Genomic DNA, 16481 nt, shown 5'->3' on the forward strand with positions numbered 1-16481 from the left:
AAGTCCACCTAACCCAGCTGAAAGATTCTTCCCTCAGCCTTACCCCATCTCAGCACGGTGGATTAAATATGGCCAGCTGTATGCTACACAATTTTGTCCACTTAATTTATGCCAACGTACCACTGCTGCAGTAATTACACTGCGTGTGCATGTCTATACTTCAGTCCTTGTGTCGGTAGCGCACAGCCCAACCAGGAGTGCTTGTACTGTTTGTCCTGTCAGAGTGGGGCATTGTGGGATGGCTCCTGAAAGCCAGTAACAGTCGACATATCCAATGTAGCGTCTACACGGACAATGTGTCCACCTAACTACATCAGCCATGACTCTGCGCCACTCGTGGAGGAGGAGGTAAGTCAGTACAGTCGGACAGTCACTGTGGTGGGAGCAACATTTAAGTGTAGACCCCTCCATAACTACGTCAATGTAAGCTGCTTTGGGTCAGCCTAACTCTCCAGTGCAGGGGTGGCCAAGCCGTTACAGACCAAGAGCCAAAATAGTGGTGGATACAGCACAAAGAGCCGAGGGAAAAAAAGTTGTTGAGGAAAAAAAAAGCGGCCACCGCTCTTTTAAGAGTATTCAGGGGGTAGCCAAGTTAGTCTGTTACAGAAAAAAAAATGGTCTGGTAGCACTTTATCGACTAACAAAACATGTAGATGGTGTCATGAGCTTTCGTGGGCACAGTCCACTTCTTCAGATGACTGGAGTTATGAGTAGGGGATATGAAAACTGGAAATAAATAGAAGAGGGGAAGGAGAGGGCGGGGGGAGAAAAAGAAAAAAAAGGAAAAAGGAAGCGGTGTGCGATTAAGTATCTGGAGAATGGGTACTTAAACCTAAGCGGAGCAAAGTGAATAGACAGATGCTAAGACAGGAAGGATATCACTCAAAGAACTGTTAGCACCAGGCATTGCCCTTTTAAGGCGGCCATTTTGAAGTCTGTACGCCATGACTCCGGCTCTGTCTCTTTCAGATAGAAACACGTTGCCCCTTTCAGAGCCGGGAGCCGTGGCTGCGGGAGCCGCACGTTTTTCTTTGAAGAGCCGCATGCGGCTCACAAGCCGTGGGTTGGCCGCCCCGCTCTAGTGGAAGCCTGTAGCGGGTGTCTATGCGGAAGTGCTGCGGCGGCACAGCTGCAGTGGTTAAAATGTAGACATAGGCTCAGGGAGAATCCATTAACCCACTCCTCAGCTCATGCACTTTTGAGAAGATGGAGCTAACGTGAGCTGTTAACAGACCCTCATCAGGAAAGAGCCCGGGGCTGGCGAACAGATTTCATGGGAAAACCAGAGTCGGCGGATTTTTCTATTTCTTTTTTGGCTCGTAATTTAGCAAGAAGACTCACTCACCGCCAGGTAGAATCAAGAATGAGGGGACTTGGGCCTTCACTACACTGGGCAATTTCAGCCACAGGCAGCCAATGTCCGTGTATAGCCAAGGCAGCTGTTTGCTCCGGTAGAGCTCAGACCAACTTGAAACCAGTGTAAGCTAGGTTGGTGCACATGGAATTTCATGACAGTTTATCCTGCCTACGGCAGGGGTTCCCACCAAAGCAGCTGCCCCGGCTTCTAGACGAGGCTTTGATTTTCATTCCAGCCCTTCTCTTCATCTCTCTGTCGTCCCCTCCCTAGCGCCGGTTCTTTTGCGTGCGTTTATCACTTAAGCATGTGCATTTCCATTAGCGTGGGAAGGACCGGGGGGAGGTACCCAGCGAGGTGCACCTTTCTGCCACGGTGGAAATTGATAAGGTTCATAAGCATACAAAAGGCTGAATGGAGAGGCGGCGGGGTGAAAGAGGTCGTACACCCAGATGGATTTTTTTTCTTTGCGGGGGAAAATAACACCCCGGTCTCCGGCGATAACTGAGCCTTTCTTCCCAACTCAGGCCAAAATATGATTTTTCATTTGTGTAGCGGAGGAGAAGAAAATTATACAGTATTTCATTCTGTGGAATAATAAGGTGTCGTGCCGAATAAAGCTCCCATACGCCAGTGTAATTACAGAAGGGCAGGAAATCCACTTTCTGGTTCTATCTAATCACAATGCCATATTGTGGGTTGTGAAAAGGCCTTGGAGGGGCCAGGTGTTACTGGAATATGAGTAGGCCCTGGCAGACTTTCTTCTTGGCAGGCCTTTTTCTGCACTTACAAAACTGAGCTGCCGATGTTGCTGGAACGGGATGCAGACAGATCCGTGGAAGAGGCACCATGGGAGCATGTGTTTGGGGCTTCTGATTCACCCTCCGCAGCTATCGGCCCATCGTGTGATACAAAGCTAGGCTGCGCTAGGACTCTCCTGTGTGTACGCAGGAACGGACGCAGAACGCGGGATATGAGACATGCCGCACTTACAGCAGCGGCATGGCACAAACAACCGATCTACGGTGATCGCAGTGCATGGGTTCCTCTCACCACTGAATACAGGCGTGAGGCCATTGGCTCCTCACAGGGAACGTGGCTCCTCCCCTCAATCACAGCTGGGAAGCTGGTGGCGGCTTTTAGTCCAGATCTCTGAAATAACTCAGCGCCCCCTAGTGGGAGCAGGGGGTTAGAGGTGCCATCTAGGGCTATTGGCATGTCTGTTCACTGGACACTTCCCCGGGAAAGACCCCGCTTCCAGTTGTTTATAACTGCGCCAAAGTTTAGTTGTTTGGGCTGAAATTTTCCAGGCTGGGTGTCTGCCCAATGGCACCCAGATTTCGGTGCCGAAGTCCCTCTGTGGATCCCTGCCTCGGTGCTTCTCAAAATCCGCCGTGGAGCTAAGGTGCACTGTTAGGTGGTTACAGACCTCTGAATAGCTAGCCCAAAGCCCTCCACTTGCTTAGCCCATACTCAGGCAAAACATAACAGCTTTAGCTCGAAATAAGATACTCAATTTGCATATCTTATTTCGATTCTATTTCGAAATCGGCTATTTCAAAATTTGGCATGTCTACACAGTGCCAAATTTCAAAATAACACCCTATTTCGAGACACCCCTTCACCCTCGTGAAACGAATTTTACAGGGATGTTGCAATAGCACGTCTGCTATATTTCGCAATAGCAGACGTGTTCAAAAGATGCAGGGTAGCTATTTTGAGATACCTCCAGTATCCGGAAATATCACTGCAGTGTAGACATATCCTGACTCTGCACAGTCTGGTGGAGGTTAGGTCCATCAAAGGCTCATAGCCAGGATGGGTAGGGATGGTGTTGAGGCTGGGAAGGGGTGACAGGAGAGGGATCACTGATGGTTCCCTGTTCTGTTCACTCCCTCTGGAGCACCTGGCATGGACCACTGATGGCCAATAGGACACTGGACTGGATGGACCTTTGGTCTGACCCAGTCTGGCCACACTTCTGTTCTCGTGTTCTTATGACTGACTGGCCTCGTAAATCTACTTCTAGTGTTCCATCTTGGAGGGAGCTGTGAGTTTGATGATGGAATATGTTAAAGTTCCCATCGTGAGGGCTTCCCTGGTGGCCTTGGTCTTCACCAGGATGCAGTGGCCTGTAGCCGTCTCACAATCGCCGCCTGCCTAACAAACGCCATCCCTCTGAGCACTGGTCGCCCTGAAACCGCTCTGCTTCGCTAGAGAACTTCCCCATCCATTTTGCATTCACACCCAGCTGAGGAAGAGCACGAGACGAGTCTGGTAAATCCGGATTGTCCCTTCGCAAGCTCCTCTGCGGAGGGCCATCTTCCACTCCCATGCCTCCTGCTTCCACGCCCCCCAGAGCTTCCCATTTGCCTTTGCGAAATCCACTGCCTGTCTTTCGCTAGCCTCTAACCTTACTCTGTTTTCAACTGGGACTAAGCAGTTAGCCGAGGGGGTCTGGCCCTCCCAATCAGCACAGCTAAAGCATGAAATGAGGCCAGAGAATGGGAGCACACGGGAGAAAGAACGCCGTTGCTCTCCCTGCCCCCTCCAAACACATTTAAAAAGGCCGCATTATTCTGTGTTCAGTGAGGACCACAGATGCTCTATTTATACATAGACACATCTGCACAGCTCCCTCCGCCCCGCACGCCCTCCTCCTCCTCCTCCGCAAGCCAGCCAGCCAGGCAAAGTTCTTGAATCAGCAGATTCGGAGCTCAGGAGCCATAAAGAGCTATTGAGGGATGGACTCTGATAGCATTACAGCCCTACATGGAGCCATTTTCTGTGGCGAATCGGTGAGTTCTACCTGGTTATCTCCTGCCTTGCACATCACTTCCAAATGACATGCTCTCCGCCTAGGCAAAAATGAGAGTGTTTCTCCGCGTGGGGATTTCAATAATATGTGACGAAAGGGGGAGATTGCTTTCTGAGGTGGGAGAAGGCAAGCGAGGGAGATGAAGGAAGAGTTCTCAGGCCTTTCTGGCACATCCTCTGTGAGATTTCTCTGGCTCTGGTACAGAGTCTTTTTTGGGGCTCAAGGGATCCAGTGAGGAAGTTTGATTATTTCTTTTGCTTGCCTTTTATCCCTTCCTGCTCGCTCTCCAGTGATACTGGCTAGGAGAAAATGGCAAAGAGCAGTCCCTAGGGACCCAGTTCTATGGATCATCCAGGAGGGTCTGTTTTCATGATGTGCATCTTAGCAGGATCAGCCTGCACAAGCTGTGCAAATACCAGGCAATGTCAGTCCAGTTAAGAACATCAGAACAGCTACACTGGGTCAGACCAAAGATCCATCTAGCTCAGTATCCTGTCTGCCAACAGTGGCCAGCACCAGGTGCCCCAGAGGGATGGAACACAACAGAGAATCACCATTTGATCCCTCTCCTGTCACCCATCTCCAGACAATCAGAGGCTAGGGACACCATTCCTACCCATCCTGGCCAATAAGTAGTGATGGGCCTACCCTCCATGAATTTGTCTAGTTCTTTTTTGAACCCTGTTAAATTCCTGGTCTTCATAACATCCTCCAGCATGGAGTTCCACAGGTTGACTGTGCGCTGAGTAAAGAAAACCTTCTTTTTGTTTGTTTGAAACCTGCTGCCTATTCATTTCATTTGGTGACGCTTAGTTCTTATACTGTGGGAATAAGCAAATAACTTTTCCTTATTCACCTTTTCCACACCAGTCATGATTTTATAGACCTCTATCCTATCCCCCCCCCCTTAGTCTCCTCTTTTCTAAGTGGAAAAGTCTAAATCTTTTTAATCTCTCTTCATAAATTTAGATAGACTTTAGCTAGATAAGTTCAGATACATTTATGGAGGTTAGGTCCATCAGAGGCTATTGGCCAGAATGGGTAGGGATGATGTCTGTAGCCTCTGTTTGTCAGAAGCTGGAAATGGGTGATGGATGAGCTGACCTGATGATCACTCCCTTTGAGGCCACCTGGAGCTGGCCACTGGTGGAAACAGGCTACTGGGCTAGATGGACCTTTGGTCTGACCCAGTACGGCCATTCCCATGTTCAGTTGCCAATCTCGATGTATTTCTTTTCTAACATTGGACCGTTGGTCCACTTCGGAAAAGAGAAGGATTGTTCCACGTCATCCTGTTCACAACAGGCCTCTTGAGTAGCAGGTTAATGAGTAGCAGGTTTAAAACTAATAAAAGGAAGTTCTTCTTCACACAGCATGTTGTCAACCTGTGGAACTCCTTGCCAGAGGAGGCTGTGAAGGCTAGGACTATAATAGAGTTTAAAGAGAAGCTGGATAAATTCATGGAGGTTAGGTCCATAAAAGGCTATTAGCCAGGGGATAAAATGGTGTCCTTGGCCTCTGTTTGTCAGAGGCTGGAGAGGGATGGCAGGAGACAAATCGCTTGATCATTGTCTTCGGTCCACCCTCTCTGTGGCACTTGGTGCTGGCCACTGTCAGTAGACAGGATACTGGGCTAGATGGACCTTTGGTCTGACCCAGTATGGCCGTTCTTATGTTCTTATGCTCTGGCTTGGGAAATACGGATATTTTTTCACGTATGTGCTTATTGGCCCAGATCTTCCACCGGTATAAATCCACATAGTTCTATTCCGTTCAAATGAACGTGCTTTACAACTCGCGTCAGAAGCTGGGCGTTATTTGTAACTTGCCCCAAAGACGAGACAGGTTGATTGGTCTGCTAGGAATTTAGACTAAAAAATTCAAAGAAAATCCAAGCGAGGCCCTTGCTGAGGGCAGTTCTCTGAGATGAGCCAGGCCAGAAATTCAGAACACTGATTTGGCTTTCAGGAGGTCATAGTACCTTGACTGTGTGTGACGTAGTGCGGGTACCTTGCTGGTTGCTAGGCTTGGGCTGTGGGTGACCCCACTGTCAGCTGTCTGTACCATGGCCCAGCAGAGTAGCTGATGGGTCAGGTAGGTAACCTGTTCAACCGGTTACCTCCCAGAGAGAGGAACAAAGGGAGGAAGGCGGAGGGCAGCCCCTGGCTGGGGGGCAGGGCTGGAAGTTGGACAGTTTCTGTCTGGAATCATGGAGGAAGCAGCCTAAACAATGGGCTGGGATTTAGGGGCCCAGTCTCCCCCATCTCAAGGGGGGCTGAGGCATCCTAGGCCTTCCCTGTAACCAGATTCCATCTGTTCTGTGCTTCATCCTTGGAGAAGCAATAAACTCCCTCTAATCTACTGGCTGGTGGAGTCTGTTCGTGCCACTACGGAGGTTTGGGAGTCCGGGGAACCCCGACGCATCATCACACTGTCATTTAATTTCAAACATTTGGATTAGCCAAAGGCTACAAACATCACCCCACCGTCAAGTAAAGAGATGAACACACACCCTTCTTGAGCACACAGAGGTATGATAGATGCCAGGTTTGGGTTCACTTCCTCATTTTGGATTTATGGCTCTGTCAGGAAGGAGTATTTTGCCCTATCCAATATTCTGCGGTTCTGCAGAGACAGACTCATTCTGAAGTGAGAAACCCCTTTGTCCCTTTCAATAAGCCTTGCCTTTTTTCTGTGCATCCCAGGTGTGTGTCTGGCCCTCCTTTGCATCATATCTGAGCACCTCACCATCTTTAATGGCTTTGTCTTCACAAAACCTTTAGGAGGTAGAGCCATGCTCCTGTTCCCATTTGTAGGTGAGAAAGTGAGGCAAGTAGTGACTAAGCAACTCAGGCCACATCTCCACTCGCCGTGCTAAAGATCAATCTTCTGGCATTCAATTTATCTGGTCTAGCTAAGACCTGCTAAATCAAATGCTGAAAGGCTCTCCAGTTGGTTCCAGTGCTCCTCACAGTCATGAGGAGGAAGGGAAGCCAACAGGCATGTTTGCTTCCATCGGCCTCCCACTGTGAAGATGGCGCCAAGCTTGGCTTAAGGTAAGCCAACTCCAACTATGTATTTTACACAGCTGGAGTTGCGTACCTTAAGCCGACCTCCTGGGTCTAGTGTAGAGCTGGCCTTAGTCATATAGAAAGTCTGTGGAGATTTAAATCTAGGTCTTCCAAGTCCTACGTTGGTGCCTTAGCCACTGGACTGTGCTTTGTCACAATAGTCTTCTACGACTACTTGGGGAATCAAAAAAAGGAAAGGCAAACCCTAGCCGCATATGACAAACATTTGTACATGCAGGCAAATGCAGCTGGCCGTGCAAGTGGCTGGGTTGTCCATGGAGGTGGATGTAGCACCAAGGGTATGGGCACCTTCTTGCTTGTATCATGAGTAGGGGGCTTCTGTTACAGGTCTATTGCTGGGCACACTTTTCTGAGCATCCCATTCCTACCTACCCCTCAATATCAGACTGACTGAGGCATCTGAAGTACAGGCACTCGCTTTGAGATAGGAGTCCTGGGGCACCATAAAGGCCAACACATTTTTTGGGGCATCAAGACACAGGATTTCAGAAGTCTTTGCACGTGGGCCAAATCCAGAGCTCAAACAACCTCTCTGCTGCTACTCGAGGTTCCTCTGTTTATGTACCCTGGGATTGCAGTGGCTGTTTTGGTCATGGAGAGGCCACGGTCAGCTGATTAGCCATCATGACCCCCAAATCTTCTTCAGAGTCACTGCTCCCCAAAATGGAGTTCCCCCACCCTAAAATGATGGGCCTGCATTCTTTGTTCCTAGAGGCTGAACTTTACATTTGGCACTAGTAACGTGTGTCGGCTTTGCTTGCTCAGTTTATCACACGATCTAGAGTGCCCTGATCTGAGTGTCACACGGGGCTTTCCTTGCAGTCTTGTTGCTCTCAGTCCCAGGACAGTTAGTGTTTTCTTAAAGCTCCAACTCCTGGAGTCCTGTGATTATGTGAGACTCCAATCTTCCCTTTTAAAAAAAAAAAGTACATTTCTATGCTTCATGCTTACGGGGGCAAAAAAACCCACCAACTCCTGTGACTCAAGTGTACTCTGAAGATTAAAAAAGGCAAAGAAAAAGAACCCATTGTTTATTCATTATAAAAAGTCTTGTGTTTTTTTTAAGCCAATCCCTTGATTTTTATTTTATTTTTTTTAATGTGAGGCCCAACTCATGCTTTTTGTGGTTGGCAATTCTGTTCATAGACCGGCACTGCCTGCTTAGTACAACCGTTTCTGTGCGCTGTGTGTGTCAGTAGGTCTGGGTGTGTTGCAATGTGGTGATGGTATAATGGATAGTGATCATTAACTGAGTAATGAATTAATTAATGAGTATTGGGTACCCAGAACCAGTATTTTGCTTGACAGCTAACCCCAGTAGAAAAGGTGCACAAGACCTTTGTTCTTTTAGTTTTGGGGGGGGTTGCATTGGGAATACAATAGTTGTGAGGGGACTGACCCACAATCATTTCTTTTTTTCTTATTTGTTTCCCTGCTGTTTAAAATCAGTGGTTTCCCCAGGGCAGCCTGTGTTATGCTGTGCTGAGGGGGTAGGTGGGTACAGAGGGAGGAGAGAGGCGTGGGTAAGGGATCCTTTTGTAAAGATCACCAGTTCTCTTTGCTTTTATCCAAGGCAAAGATTACATTTAGCTTCAAGGGGGTGCTGGTGCCTCAGATTCTTTTCAGACGGAGTTGCTGTGGTTCCGCGAATAGTTTTGGGTGTCCTTTCATTTTTTTTTTTGACGGTATTAAATATATACCCCAGTGAGCCATAAATCAGTGGTTTATCAGAGAATAAATCATATCTATAATAAGGGACCACTTCTCTCTAATTGGACAGTGCATTAAATTCAACCGATATACCTCCTCAAAGAATACAGAAATGTGTCAGCTTGCCTGCTTTAATGAATTTTAATTTTAAACCACCTTTTCTTTGGGAGAAAAGCTATTTCCCCCCTCTGTCCAGTAGAATTATGTTCTAACTGGAGGATGTGCTGAGTTTCCTGGGCTATTGTATTCACACGACTGTATCTTTCTCTCCTCCAGCCATGTCGCCAACCTCTTCTCTGGTTGTTGTCTCGGTTTGCGTGCAGATGAGTCTGCTAGTGAACGAAGATTTCTGAGTGTATATACATGTGTTGTCCAGGGCAGATTTGCGTATGCCTGACGGGGAGTACATGCATGTCCATTTGCATGGGGAACAATGATTTTTATGCCAGGTGGTAGATTCCCAATGCAATCTCTGCCAGTACTCCATTTTTATATTGCATCCTGATATGGTATGGACATCCCATAGTTGTCTATACTGGATATCCCAAGGAAAGAAAACCTACCAAGCCACAACAGAAAGAAACAGTGGGTACATCTACACTGCACCGTTATTTCGAGATAACTAGCGTTCTTCCGAAATAACTAGCCGAGCATCTACACGGCAATTCCATTATTTTGAAATAATTCCGAAATAACTCCGAAATCTCTAAACTTCATTCTACGAGGAATAACGCCTCTTCTGAAACAGCTATTTCGAAATATGGTGTGTGTAGACACTCCACTTCTTCTATTTCAAAATAACCCCTCACCTGGGCCATTCTAAATTATTCCTCCTGGGGCTCTAAATTGAGATAGGCTTCCTTAATGTAGACGTGCTATCTCGGATTAATTTTGAGGCTTCCCTGCAGTATAGATGCGCATTTCCATATAAGCTATTTCGGAATAACTATTCTGGAATAGTTTATTCCAAAATAACAGTGCAGTGTAGACATACCCAGTGTCAGGGTCCCATGATCTGAGGAAGTGGGTCTGGCCCACGAAAGCTCATCACCTATTAAACCATCTTGTTAGTCTTTCAAGTGCTACATAGTTTTTCCTTTTGTTTTCAGTGCCATGGTGAGATTTACATTAGAAATATCTGTGGCTAGAAATGTAAGCTAGGTAGAATTATGCAAATACAGACAAAATATATACCAAGCAGTCTTGCAAATACAAGTTGCCTGGTCTCTGTGCATTTATTTGTGGCTGACTGGTTGGGGGAGGCTTTATTTGCAAGAAAGTTTGCAAAAATGGAAAAGCATCATGACTATGTCGTGGGGAGAATCGTTCCATTGCAAAGTACTTTCCTGGTCTTTTTGGAGACCCCGTATTATTATTCATGCACCGGTTTTGCTGAGCAGTGACAAACATGAGTGGATAATTCACACGCAGAAAAGGGACTGTCTTCTTCACCCCCGCAAAAAACATGAGTCATCCGATCAGTGAACCACAACAATAGTAGATACCTAGCTGACCAATCACGTGGCACAAATCATGAACAGAAAATATCCCCCATGGGGAAGGATGGCTTTGTGATTAGGACACTGGGAAAGGGACTGTAAGTCATGTAAGGCCTGATTTTTCACAGCTGTAAAGCAGGTGTGACCAGTCCACCCACCATCCACGCTCTTGAGCAAGCTGAAGGTCCATCTGGGGAAGGCAGATGAAGCTCCGCCCCTTCTGCCCAAAGCCACACCCTTTTCCCCAAGACCTTGCCCATTCATAATCCCCCCAGCCAAGCCCCGCCCTGCCCTGCCACGCCCCAGCTGAGGCCCAGGGCTGCCACGCAGTGTGGTTCCAGCCCCTCCCAGATGCCTGGGCAGTGTAGGCAGTTTTGGGAAGGCAATGCCTTCCCTTGCCTATATCACCCACTGCCCATGCTCAAGAGCTTATAAGGAAGGAGAAAACTGCTGCCCCCTCCACCCACCTCCCAGAAGTTAGAGGAAAGACCCTTGCAGAACTGTATGGGACCGGTTGGAACAGCAGTTAACACGTTTCCCTCTGAGTCATCCCAGAACCTTGCTCTAGAAGTCTCTTTCGGTGTCTGGGTCTAGGCTTGGCAACCACAACTAAACTCAAGCCAGACTCTTCGTTCCACACTGAAATCCCAAGGCAGAGCCGCCATGTGGCCCCATCCCCAAATGCTAAGAATGGAAGATGAGCTTGGCGGCATGTCTACCAAGCTAAAAGCATCTGGGCTCTGCCGGTCGAAAGGGAAGCATTTCTGAGCTGCAGGGCTTGCATGGAAAATCTCCTGCGAGAGGCCCCTTCATCCTTGTATCCAGGGAGCCCCTGCCCGGGTGTCTCCAACGAAATCTATGTTGGCAATATCATCCAAGGAGATAGGCAGGGTCTTGGCTAGCAAGGTCCCACCCTCTAATTAGGCCTTCTCTTAGTAGGTCAATAAGAATTCTGTCCTAATGCCAAGAGGCAACCAGCGCCCCTTGCAGACTACTTGTGTTTTGCATGTGGCCTAGTTCTATTTTCTAGACCTTTCACCATTTTTGTTGCTCTTCTAGGGACCCTCTCCAATTCCTCCACATCTTTCCTGAAATATGGTCCCCAGAACTGGACACAATCCTCCAACTGAGGCCTACTCAGTACACTTTGCATTTGTCCTGATTAAACTTCATCCTGTTTACCTCAGACCATTTCTCCCATTTGTCCAGATCATTAGGAATTATAACCCTGTCCTCCACAGCACTTGCAATCCCTTCCAGCTTGGTATCATTCACAAACTTTAAAAGCGTATTCTCTATGCCGTTATCTAAATTGTTGACAAAGATATTGAAAAGAATTGGTCCCAAAACTAATCCCTGCAGAACCCCACTTGTTATGCCCTTCCAGCATGATTGTGAACCATTAATAACTATTCTCTGAGAACAGTTATCCAACCAGTAATGCACCCACCTTACAGAAGCCCCATCTCTGTTGTATTTCTCTAGTTTATTGGTAAGAAGATCATGCAAGATTGTAGCTAATGCTTTACTAAAGTCTGGATATACCACATCTACCACTTCCCCCTTATATCCTATCAAAGAAAGCTATCAGTTTAGGTTGACATGATTTGTTCTTTACCTATCACCTTATTATCATCTCAATATTTGCAAATGGATTCCTTAATTATTTGCTCCATTATCTTTCCTGGGACAGAAGTTAAGCTGACTGGTATGTAGTTTCCTGGATTGTCTTTATTTCCCTTTTTTATGGATGGGCACTATATTTGCCCTTTTCCAGTCTTCTGGTATCTCTCCTGACTTGCATGACTTTTCAGATTGCTCAGATACCTCCTCAAACACTCGTTGAGTAGTCTAGGATGCATTTCAACAGGTGCTGATGACTTGAAGATGTCTAATTTTTCTACATATTTTTCTCTTGTTCTTTTCCTATTTTAATTTCAGAACCTACCTCCTTTTCTCCAGCATTCATTATTGTAGGCATCCAATCACCATCAACCTTCTTGGTGAAAACCATAACAAAGAAGTCAACACCTCTGCCATATCCACATTTTCAATTATTGTTTTCCTTTCTTCACTAAGCAATGGGCCTACCCTGTCCTCGATTTTCTTGCTTCTAATATATTTATAGAATGTCTTCTTGTTACCCTTTATGTCCCTAGCTAGATTGAGCTTGTTTTGTGCCTTCACCTTTCTAATTTTGCCCCTGCGTACTTGTGTTATTTGTTTATATTCATCCTTTGTGTTTTGACCTAGTTTCCACTTTTTATAGGACTATTTTGTTTTATTTTTAGATCATTCAAGATCTCCTGGGTAAGCCAGCATTGTTCTTGACACAATCCCTATCTTTTCCATGCAATATAATAGTGTGTACTTGCACTCTTAATAATGTTCTTTTGAAAAAAAAAATTTCCTCTCATCTTGCTTCTCATGGGACCGTATCTACCAGCTTCCTGAGCTAGCTAACGTCTGCCTTCCTGAAATCCATTGTCTCTATTTTACTATCCTCCCTTGAATCATGCCTTGAATCATGAACTTTATCATTTCATGATCACTTTCACCAAAGCTGCCTTCCTTTTTCAAATTCTCAACCAGTTCCTCCCTATTTGTTAAAATCAAATCTAGAACAGCTTCCCCCAATAGCTTTCTCCACCTTCTGAAATAAAATAAAAAAAGAAAGGACCAGCTGTGGAGCTCATTGGTCAATCAGAATATTAGGGAAGAACCATATACAGAAGAGCCAATTGAGATTGATAGATCAGAATTTTGCATTAAAATATGAGAGCTGGATCCATAAAGCTAGTCGTAACCATACCAGGACCTCACAGTTCCAGCATATATAGCGGTCTCTTGTATTCCCAATGCAAAGCAAAGATTTGTAAATGAACACTTCTTACTTTGAACTTATTGGCATGCCAGGATTTGTAAGTCTGTTTTAGGATTTGTAAATCGATTCCCTGACTTAGAAGCCAATCGAATGTTTCAGAAGCCAGTCCGGGAGCTACATCTGATGCTAACAGTCATGGTTGATCAATCAAAATGCAGTTCTTCAGTTTCCTGAAAGGATTTACGCATTGGAATGGAGATCTCTCAATCTGGTGTATTAAAGGGCTGAATTTCTAAATGAAACCCCGACGGGTGGTTTTGGCTGGAGGCAGACTACAAGGGTATGTCTACACTACCCCTCTAGTTCGAACTAGCGGGGTAATGTAGGCATACCGCACTTGCAAATGAAGCCCGGGATTTGAATTTCCCGGGCTTCATTTGCATAAGCGGGGAGCCGCCATTTTTAAAACCCCGCTGGTTCGAACCCTGTGCAGCGCGGCTACATGGGGCACGAACTAGGTAGTTCGAACTAGGCTTCCTAGTTCGAACTACCGTTACTCCTCATTTCACGAGGAGTAACGGTAGTTCGAACTAGGAAGCCTAGTTCGAACTACCTAGTTCGTGCCGCGTGTAGCTGCGCTGCACGGGGTTCGAACCAGCGGGGATTTAAAAATGACAGCACCTCGCTTATGCAGATGAAGCCCGGGAAATTCAAATCCCGGGCTTCATTTGCAATTGCGGTATGCCTACATTACCCCGCTAGTTCAAACTAGCGGGGTAGTGTAGACATACCCCAAGTCAGCAAGTGCAAAATGGTCTTGACATGGAGGTGAGTCAAACAGATCTGAAACCTAGTGACAACAATATGTACATTGCAGCGGATATACCCTTTGTCAACAAGGACCCCATGTCTCTCTGCAGCATTGTGATGGAGATGTTTGGGGAGGGATTACCAGGATGGGAGGCTACACTGACTTTTCAAGCAGAAGATTACCATCTCCACCTATTTAGGGACACGAGTGATACCTAGTTAGGTTTGTAAACACCACCCCTCTTGTCTTAGAGACCCACTAGAGACTCCATGAGGACCTCTTAGCTTCGCAGTTTCCACTGACAGATGACAAAACAAGGAGCAATGGTTTCATAGAATCATAGAACTGGAAGAGACCTCAGAAGGTCATCAAGTCCAGCCCCCTGCTCTAGGCAGGACCAGTTCCAACTAAATCAACCCAGCCAGGGCTTTGTCAAGCTGAGACTTAAATACCTCTAGGGATGGAGACTCCACGACTTCCCTAGGGAACCCATCCCAGTGCTTCACTGCCCTCCTAGTGAAATCGTTTTTCCTAATATCCAACCTGGACCTCTCCCACCACAACTTGAGACCATGTTGCAGTGGGTGAGGTCTAGGTTGGAGATTAGGAAAAACTATTTCCCTAGGAGGGTGGGGAAGCACTGGGATGGGTTCCCTAGGGCGGAGGTAGAATCTCCATCCCTGGAGGTTTTGAAGTCCTGGCTTGACAAAGCCCTGGCTAGGATAATTGAGTTGGGATTGGTCCTACTTTGGACAGGAGGTTGGACATGATGACCTCCTGAGGTATCTTCCAACCCTAGGATTCTGTGATTCTATGGGTGAGTGTTCTCAAATCACTTGCTGCCTTGAAAGTTCAGCATCATAAAAGTGTCTCATGTTGGGGGAAAAAAATCTACAGTTCTAAAACTTTTTTTTTAATATAAAAAATGCATTTAAATTTTAAGCTGGGGATTTATAAATGGGCTATTAAACTTTAAGAGTTTCATTATAGTTTTTTTCTTAAAACCATAATTACTTTAGGTAGGGGAGGAGGGTTAGTTCTATTTTATTCCTGGTGGAAACTAGACATATATATGAAGTGTCCATATAAAAGCTGGAACTGTGCTTATATTAATACAGTTTAACTGATATTCAATAACTTCACCCTCCCTGTTTCCTATTGTCCATATTTAAATACTTCAAAAAGAATTCTAATCAAGTGGAAATTAATAGGGAAGGAAAGACTAGGGCTAACAGGAGAGAGCTCTAATCCCACTATCTCTTAATATTTCAAAGTCTCTTTTATTTTCCTAATAAAAAAGAGAGAGAGAGAGAGAAAGTGGAATTAATCCAGTGCTCTGAACTGTCCTCTCGTCTTACCGCTTTAAATAAATTCCAAGAGCATATTACACATGAGAAGGCCATCCCTGGCCAGTTGCCAGCTTGGGCTGTCTCTTCCCAACTTTCCCCTCCTGCCTTCCCAATGGGTGGGATTGGCGAGGTGGGCCACCCTCAGGCATTCCTAACCCTGCCCTCCGCCCCCCACAAGTCAGGCTGTGTAAAATCCCGATCCCGGCTGAAAAATCGTCAGCCTTAACAGATCAACATCGGGCCCATTTTGCCCACCTTCTGGTTTCTGAGCTCCGTTGCCCTCAGGTGATATTGTGAAGGTGTGACCCAAAGACTTCCTCAAAAAGACCCTGACACTCGCCGGTGTAAATATCACATGGCTGAAGGACTGGGGCTTGAGAGAAGACACCACATCCTGCGTGATTCGTGGCGACATCATGCAAATTGGCAGCATTATGCAGGAAGTCTCAAAAGTTTTATTATTCTAATAAACTAGAACAGACTAATGCCAAAGTTGTTGGCCTCGCCCTAATATTTGGCGGTACTCAGCTAGAAGGGGCTGTCAACGTGCTGACGAGCTACTTTGATTTGACCCGGTTATGAAGGTTTGAACCGGAAGGCACATGTGGACAGGAGCGTTTCATCTACCGCAGTGGTTCTTACCAGCTATCCCCTGGTCTGCTCCAGGAAACGAGGCCGTGCTGAACCTGAGCGTCTTCAAGGCAGCCACGTGGTGAAAAGAAAAAGCTGCAGCAAAATAGTGCCATAGACAAGGGCTGATTCATTGGAGATGGTGTTGGGAATTGCTGACCCATAGACATCTGAAGGGCCATGATGTTCTCCTGGACCACAACGCAGGACATGCCAGTTGGGTTCAAACTCTGAGGTGAAATCCCGACTCAACAAAGCCAGGATTTCACCGCTCCTTGTCTCCCGGCTGACGGCTTTTATTGGCTCTGGGGCCCATAAGCCCAGCCTGACTCAGAGACTGTCAATCTTGAAGGAAGTGTCTTCCTTTGTCATGATGAAACACTCCACTGAGATC

The sequence above is a fragment of the Pelodiscus sinensis genome, chromosome 10 (genome assembly GCF_049634645.1).
Source record: "Pelodiscus sinensis isolate JC-2024 chromosome 10, ASM4963464v1, whole genome shotgun sequence".
Taxonomy (NCBI): Eukaryota; Metazoa; Chordata; order Testudines; family Trionychidae; genus Pelodiscus; species Pelodiscus sinensis.